This window comes from Pomacea canaliculata, linkage group LG2, assembly GCF_003073045.1.
Source record: "Pomacea canaliculata isolate SZHN2017 linkage group LG2, ASM307304v1, whole genome shotgun sequence".
In the NCBI taxonomy this organism is placed as follows: Eukaryota; Metazoa; Mollusca; class Gastropoda; order Architaenioglossa; family Ampullariidae; genus Pomacea; species Pomacea canaliculata.
In genome coordinates this window covers 7,800,576-7,809,268 of record NC_037591.1, presented here as the reverse complement: position 1 = coordinate 7,809,268, position 8,693 = coordinate 7,800,576, and the positions used below count along the sequence as shown (strand labels likewise).

Below are 8,693 nucleotides of genomic sequence, written 5' to 3'. Positions count from 1 at the left end.
GCTTCAAAACATTCGCCATACCTGTCCGAAGTGAAAAGAACTTCTCTGCGCAAAATTCCAACAGAAAATATTTGACCATGACCGCCTGGTGGCACCGATCGATTCAAGAACTGCAGTAGCATGCGTTGTGGAAGCCCACGAGGTGTGAGCCCGGCCTGTCAACGACAGTGCACGACTAGGGAACCCTGACAGCCATAGGCCATGCTCACTCTTTTAGCGACAAACAGAAGAAGCCGCAACAAAAGTCGAACGAACATCTACTTCTAGAACTGGTGCATACAAAAGAAAGCAATAAACCTGCTTAAATCTTGGAGAAGAAGCCCATTCCAGGATTAAGTGCGACTCGAGTCGGTTGAAATTCTAGTCGTAAACCACTTGTATGCAAATGTATACGATACACCAATGAATGAAACAAGCCATAGAGACTGCAGCGTTCTTCCAAACCGCAAAGATCGGAGCAGAAAAAAACTAATTATGTGAAAGTAAACTACTCAAAAGTCGAGCACAACGTCACTCGAAGGCACAAAGAACATCGTGTGTAACTGGAAACAAAATTGGTGGCTCACCTGATTTTACTCAAATATTTTTTTCAACTTTCTTCCATGTAGTTTAGTCCTATGCCACACACTTAAGAGAGCGCGTAAAGTCACGTGACAAGCTTCCTGTCCAAAGAGCTTTCTCATTGGTTGCGCGGCACATAAAAGTATGTGTACCCCTCATATCAAGGTCAAAGGTTAACAGGTGTGCTAGCATTCGAGCTATGCGCCCACGGTGGCTTTGTAAGCCACAAAGCCTTCTAAAAGATAGTCAAGGCAAAAGTTATTCTTCACCATGACAGCATTCTCACTTCCAATGCCAGTTACGAAAATGTTGACAGACAAGCGCTTTGCTTTGCGTGGAGTTTTTTTTTTTCGGCAGGGGGAGAGGGGTGCTGGAAGTTTATCCCCAGACGACAGGATTGCATGAGCGTTTTGTAGCTCCTTTTTTTGCACTCATAAAAATGCCCGTAGGGCCCGTTCGCCTCCTGCACTTAATGACCATTTTTATGCATGAAAGGAATATTGGAATGTTCGTGCAGTCTACAGAGTCCTCGATCAACAGACCTGAAATAAGCCGTCGATTTACAATTAACGGTGTATAAACATTAATGGTGTAAATCGAATGGTATTACTTATTTTAGTCCCCAGCCCACACAAAATATTCTCTACTTGAATTAGTGGATTTAGAATATTGCTCTAACAGCAATAGTAGTAACACAGAGGAAAACTGGACCTTTGTCAGTTTGTGCTGAATAAAGCTGTAAAGACCTACCCGACTGGCAACACATATTGCGATCAAAAGACTCCTTTCGTGTCACTTATCAATGGATAGAGAACGAAATCACAAGAATAAATACTAATCTCTAGAAAATAAATGAAAACGATTTCCCTTCCTGTTCAAATCTCCATTTAGGCGCTGAAACCGTGTGTGACGTCAGTACTGGTGGAATCATGGCTGATACAAATTGCCCAGAAATTACCGAATCTCGAAAGCCCAAACGCAGATATGGAAATTATTATTTTTGTTGTTGAATGCGCCGTAAAACATAGTGATGGGATAAGAGTTCAATCGTTCCAAAGGAATTATCATTGAGAAGACAATGGATCACGATCTGACTTTACTTCGCCAATACAACACTCTGTTATATGAGAACGCCACTTTGCGCCTGAAGGTTGCCCAGTAACATATATGCAGAAGAAGCAAAAGGGTTTTGAGGTACCGCAAAAGCGTCTTTTTCTAGGGTCCGTGCCTACTCTAGAAGCATGCTGAACTCATCTCGACAAATATTCTTCAAATTCAAAGTGCACACAGAAATAAGGAATATCTGCAACAGCGTTCCCGAAAATATATCTCTTTTCCATTTTTCTTAAATTTGTGCGGGCGAAAGTCTTTCTTTTTCTGTTATTTGCAACAACAACCGCATGAGCGAGCAACTGTGCTCATATAAACGTGCAATGGTAAATTTAACACGCAGGCTTTTGTGACAGCACGTAAGTAAACTGGCAAACATAAATCATAATGATCAGCTGCTGTTCGCAAAATTTGACAAACATCAACGATGTTTACCATGTGGTATTATGAAGTCGTTCTTCGTCATCTGCTGCCTGAGCATGTGCATGGGGTTTTGAACCTCTGCAATCCTCAAGTTCAAACAAGAAAGGTTTAATACATTGAAGAGTAGAGAACCAAGTTTCACATGTCTTCACTACTACAGCATGAAAAATGAAGGTCGTCTGATGAAACCAATGTAATGCTCCACCTTCTGACCATTAAATGCTTACCCATACGGCTGTGACTTCGCACGTTATTCGCGCACAGGAGTTTTTGTAGGACTTGTAGATGCAAATCTACAACTTTGAAATTAGATAATCAAGAAACCTCTGAGTTTCAGGCTCTGAAATGTACAGAATAGCTTTATATTATCTCTACCTACCAAAATCCGTTCATAAATCGGACCAATCGGGTAGGTCTTTAAATAATTTTCTTCGCGATATATGCGACCGTTCTCATTACAAATAATGATTGTTACGAAGTACATATATTTACTAACTTACCAAACTCCACGTAAGCACACACACGCTCGCGCGTACACACATGCATATTATGCTCGGGCTATCAGCTTTTGCAACCTTAACCCTCCGTACCCTACTTACTTCTCATAACTGCAGCTTTGCCCCAAATCTACCTACTGTAACTAACTCCTAAAACACCATGCCCGACATTCCCCCCTTCCCCACAGTAACTATTCCCTGGTCCCCTCCTCAACCTCGTGACTCAGTGGATTTCACGCAGAAAAATAAAGTGGGATAAGGGGTCGAATATATTCCTGACTAGTACAAGCCCTGTGCGCCCTGACAGATAACACCTCAACAGTTTTATCTAATACCTCTTAGAACTGCACGTAGCTAATCGGAGCTCCCGTGGTATAGCCAGTACCCCGGTAGATAGGGTTTCCCCCTTGTCGTAGCCTCTCAGTACTTTGCTTTTATGTAGACGCTAAATTGGGGCTGGTACTACAGTCGTTTTCTGGGAAACCCTGTGTCAAGTTGCGTCTTACTGACTATCTTTCAAAACATTTGAGACGATCGTGTTCTATATAACACATTAAACATGACATATAATGTATCGTGTATGCAAATAACGTTTTATACTACATAATATTGTCTATTTAAAGAAGTGTGTGTGTGTGTGTGTGTGTGTTTCGTATATTATGTCACATTATAATCTGACTACAGCCCATTTGTCGGTTATTGAATGAACTGGAAACATCGCTGATATCTTTTGCAATGGGGTTTTTGTTGACCAAACTGAACACCAAGCATCCAGGTAAAATAATTGACAAGAGTTGTCAATCAAACTTGTTGTAGTCTACATAACAAAATGACAGTCGGTACATCATCATCAAAATCATCGTCGTCGTCAGTGAAGTTGCTGTGCATGGCGTGACAGGTATAGCTAGGCAAGTGTACGACTTCCGGTCGATTCCATGACCCATATGTCACAGAGCGTCATCACTGGAAAATGTGACGTGCTAGTCTAACATTCACTCGGATTCTCTTTATTTGCAGGGTGCTTAAGACACCCGTGGTTTCCCTCTTTCCTCACTGGTGTCCGAATATGCGCCGATAAACAAAAGAATAATCCAGGGAACTGACTGAGAAAATTGTTCCAAATATCCTATATCTCGACCACCATTAAGTTTACTGTACAGAGCGCGGCCACCTTCCCTGGGGCCGCAGTTATGAAGCGAGAATAAGTTATTTCCCCAGGGTAAGTGTCCGAGTTATAAAGCAGTGTCGAGACCCCGCGGACACTGATTCTTTTTCCTATGACACTTTTGCCACCACTTTAAAACTACGGCTCCATGGGTAATATAATATCTGTGTAATCTGGACACTGCCTTATAACTTCGGAAACATGTCACTTGTTCCTGAATTCTTCAAGTTGTCCCAGGGCAGAGATTTCCCCTCGCGTCATAACTATGTCCCCAGGAATGTCGGTCAACGACAAAGCAGTGCAGTTCAGTCATAAGGCGCTAAAATCATCTGTATGAATTAGTGTCACTATTGCCATCTAGTTCTGTTGCCCATGAACTTGAAACAGCATGCAAAATTCGCTAAGCGCTGAGTTAAAAGAAAAAAGAGGAGAGGAGGAAAGAATACTTTTTTTTCCCCGAGATATATTTCTAGATCTTAGAGAGACATTTTTAAGAGGATGTCTCGGTCAACAAAGAGTTAAAAAATTATATGCGAATTGCTTTATTTTGGCAAAGGCAGACCCATTTAAACACAGGAGGATGTACTTCACCAACAAATAATCATAATAAAAATATCTGAATTGTTGTGTCAGCAGGCTTAGGCAGTCAAATTAAAAAACAACAACAACAACAAAAACCACTCTTCGTACGTGGCCTTCTGTAAAGTCTGCATCGGATATCCTACAGACCGCGCCTTTTGAATTTATCATATTTTATTGTAAGTGGGGCAGTAAAACATCAGTGCTGTATATTGGAAAGTCTCTTTTACCTGAACGCTTGGCTTCAATCAGTTTTCTGAGTCAATTAAGAATAACATTTAAATGTCTCGATTGTTGCATTGGATCAAGACCAATGGGAAGTAATTCGGCAAGACATGGTCAGGGGAGACAAGAAATAAATGGCGGCGATCTATGGAGTCTCTACCTGTCTGTTTGCCTACTTGTTGATTTTTGTTTTTTGTGGGTTTTTTTTGTTTTGTTTGTTTGTTTGTTTTTTGTTGTTGGTGTTTTGTTTTGTTTTTGTATTTTACTTGAATTTCAAAAAATTCCAATATTTCTGCTAAAGCCGTACACAGTGTCAAAGTTCAAAGACTAGACTTTTTCAAGCATGGACTGAACCATGCATAAACTTTTAACGAGTGGCGCAGGAGAGGTTCGAAGCGTATGTTATCCAGACGTTGCTACATAAGAGGGGGTCTACCTCCTGGTGTCATAAAAACTGTCGCTATCACATCTTTTCCAAAAGCAGGCAAGAATTCCGGTGTTCAAAGAAACTTATCTCGCAAACGTTATTCGCGCAGAGTTTGGGAATTAGCATCGCGCACAGAGCCAAACTATCTATCTATCTATTCCTCTTCGTGTATCAGGTTGCACATAAGGCCTCAACCAGAGTCCGCCACCGATGTCGATCGGCTGAAACCCGCTCTAGGTGACCCCATGTCCAGCCCTTTCCTTTCATCTCCCTTTCCACTGTTCTTCTCCAAGTTTCCTTTGGGCGGCCTCGTTTTCTTCGGCCGTCTGGAGTCCATCGTAGGGCGACTCTGGAAAGGTCTGCTGTCTGCTGGCGGAGCACATGTCCAATCCATCGCCAACGCCTTCGTTGAACTTGCGTGGTGATGGACTCGGTTTCAGTTCTTCGGTGGAGTTCTTCGTTGCTGATGGTATTTGGCCAAAAGATGTTAAGTATGCGCCTGAGGCATCTGTTTTGGAAGACGTCAAGCTTGTTACTGATGGTTTTGGTCATCTTCCAGGATTCTGATCCGTAAAGGAGGGTGCTGATCACATTTGACTTGAAGATTCTCAGTTTGATCTTCTGGCTGATGTTTTTTGCCTTCCATGTGCTCCTGAGTGAGGCGAAGGCCTGGCTGGCTTTCGCCAGTCGGGCTCGAATCTCCACCTCCGCATCCCTGTGTTTGACATTTTGGACCCAAGATAGGGTGAAACTGTCAACTTCCTCAATCTCTTCTCCATTTAGTTTGATGCCGTCTTGGACTCTGGCGTTCACTCTCATACTTTTCGTTTTCTTTGTGCTGACCTTCAAGCCAAGGTTTCCAGCTGTTTCTGAGAAGGCCTTTGTTTTTTCATGCATGTCTTGGTGGCGGTGTGACAGCAGGGCAATGTCATCAGCAAAGTCCAAGTCTTCCAGCGTTGTTGTTGCTGTCATAGTCATGGTCCATCTGATCCCTCTCCTCTCACTGTCGGTGGAAGTCTTCATGATCCAGTCCATGGCCAGGATGAAGAGGAACGGCGACAGAATGCAGCCCTGCTTCACCCCGGTACTGACGTTGAAGGGTCTGTGAGCTCCGTGTCACAGACAACCTGGGATTTGAAATCGCTGTACAGCATTGCAATGACCTGAACAAGTTTTGCAGGACTCCGTAATGCCTCAGGATCTTCCATAAGGACTCGCGGTGGATGCTGTCAAAAGCCTTCTCCAGGTCGATGAAATTGATGTACAGCGGTGTGTTCCATTCGTTGCTCTGCTCCAGAATCTGTCGCAGAATGAAGATGTGTTCGGAGCAGGATCGCCCAGGACGAAATCCTGCTTGCTGTGGTCGGAGGTCTTTCTCAAGAGTTGCCGTCAGTCTTGACAAAACAATCTTGCTGAAGACCTTGCTGGTGAGGGAAAGAAGTGTTATGCCCCTCCAATTATTGCAGTCTCCAAGATCTCCTTTCTTGGGTAACTTGAAGATGAGCCTGTCTTCCAAGCAACAGGGAGCTGCCCTGATTCCCAAACTTGCTTGAAGATTTCAGTCAGCTTGGGAGCTGTCACATTTATATCTGCTTTCAACATCTCTGCTGTTATTCCATCTGCCCCTGGTGCTTTGCCGCTCTTCATTGTCTTGACTGCTGCTGTCACTTCTTCCAGGCTTGGTGGGTCTGTGCAGATGTCAAGGTCTATAGCTGCTGGCTGGATGTCTGCAAGCTGAGGGGATCTGGTCTGTTCAGAACCGACTCAAAATGTTCCTTCCAGCGCTGTAGTTTTTCTGCCTCTCCCTCGATGACATTACCGTTCACGTCTTTCACTGGCACATCACTATTCTTAAACCCGTTGTTGAGCTGTTTGTTTATCTTGTACAGTGTCTTCAGGTCATTTTTACTTGCTGCATTTTCTGCTTCATCTGCCAGTTTCTCTATGTGGTCTCTTTTGTCGGTTCTTGCCATCCTCTTTACCTCTTTGTTTAGTTTTGCATATCTTTGTCTGAGTTGTTCTTTCAGGCGTTCAGATCTGGTGCTGTTGATTCTTTGTTTGGCTGACTTTCTCTCTTCTATCTTCTTCCATGTCTCTTCTCTGATCCACTGTTCTTTCTTTTTCCGTTGGAAGCCCAGTATTTTCTCTCCTGATTCCTGTAAGACTCGATTGAAGTCGTCTAAGGTCATCTCTTGTTGGTCTCCTAGTGCTTGGAACCTGTTCTTTACTTCCATAGCAAAGGCCCTTTCTATGACTGGATTTTTCAGTTTGCCAGAGTCCACTCTCTGCTGACGTGCCTGTTTTCCTCGTGATCGACGTAGCTTCAGGGAAACTGTGGCTATCACAAGAGTGTGGTCACTGGCAATGTCTGCTCCTCTGTAGGCTCTAACATCTTGAAGTGAGCTCCTCCATTTTCGGTTGATGATGACATGGTCTATCTGGTTCTTTGTGCTCCCATCTGGTGATGTCCATGTTGCCTTGTGGATGTCTTTGTGTGGGAAGAGTGTGCCACCAATCAGTAGGTTGTTTTCTTCACAAAAGTCTGCCAGTCTCTCTCCGTTGTCATTGATGGTTCCGATTCCATGTTTGCCCATGACATGCTCCCTGCAGGTGTTGTCACTTCCCACCTTGGCATTGAGATCGCCGATGATGAGCAACATGTCATGGGCTGGAACGCTCTCTGAGGCTGCCTGGAGCTGATCGTAAAAAGCATCGTTGTCTTCTGCCTCAGAGTCATTTGTTGGTGCATAGCAGGCTAGCACTGTCAGCTTGGTGTACTTTGAATGGAATCTTGCTCTCAAAAGCCTAGGTCCATAAGGCTTCCATTCCAGCAGTGCCTTTTCCGTTTTCTTGTTGAGGAGTAGAGCTACTCCTTCAGAGTGCTGAGCGTCTGATCTTCCTGAGAACAAGATGGTATGTCCTGACGCTAGTCTCCTCTTTCCCTTGCCGGTCCATCTGACCTCACTGACTCCCAGGATGTCCAAGTTGTAGTTGTCAAACTCCTTGACTAATTGGAGCATCCTGCCAGTCTGGTACAAGGTCTGGACGTTCCAGCACCCCACCCTCAACTTTTGCCTCGGCTTCAGTAAATCCACTGTCGGGGCGCCAGCTCCCTTTCGGGTTTGGCTGTCGTCCGTCATTAGTCCAGTCACCTGGTGTGCTTCATTACCTCCGCCATCTGTGACGAGTTCTCTGGTTTTAGTTTCTGTAACATACTTTTTTTTACATGGTGGGGTTGTTAGCCCTACCACAACCTAATTTACCTCTAGGTGAGGTGTCCACCTTTGTCGCCTCTTACGACATGCCTGGCTGGATGGCAGGGACCCTATTCTTACAATGCTTGCTAGGCAAGCATACCCCGGGGTCCCGCAGGGGACAGAGCCAAACAGGTCACTTAAAAATAATTTAGCGCTTGTATGAACTTGGAAGGTATCTGCATTGCAAAGCATCAGGAAGCTCTGGGTGAGTGGAAACATCCGACTTGACGCTGTCTAAAATTCACGAGCATGTTTTTCTACTAGGGGTTAAAGGGTATCGCGGAAAAGTTCTTCCCCGTGGTGATTTGTCATATCCTTATTCCTACTTATCCTCTTATCGCTATTTAACAATCAGAACTCTTTTTTCTCTCTTTCACGTCCTCTCTCGCTTGCTTTCTATTTTCCTTGCTGTGTTCTTTGTCTGGAGGCAAAAATCTACACTTTCAACC

At 44.1% G+C, this 8,693-nt stretch overlaps 1 protein-coding gene across 4 annotated transcripts in view; it reads right to left on the bottom strand.

Annotated features, from left to right (window-relative positions):
• The window catches only part of LOC112556231 (cyclin-dependent kinase 6-like), a 48,826-nt gene that overhangs the window by 29,971 nt on the left and 10,162 nt on the right, over positions 1–8,693 (bottom strand). The window contains exon 1 of one of the 4 annotated variants that reach the window (XM_025225055.1): positions 567–673. The exons of 1 other annotated variant lie outside the window; for it this stretch is intronic. The gene's annotated coding sequence lies outside the window, so the exon portion shown is untranslated. Of the gene's footprint in view, positions 1–21; positions 266–297; positions 419–566; positions 674–8,693 lie in introns of those variants that run through there. 2 more of the 4 variants (XM_025225057.1, XM_025225056.1) reach the window with 2 other exon arrangements.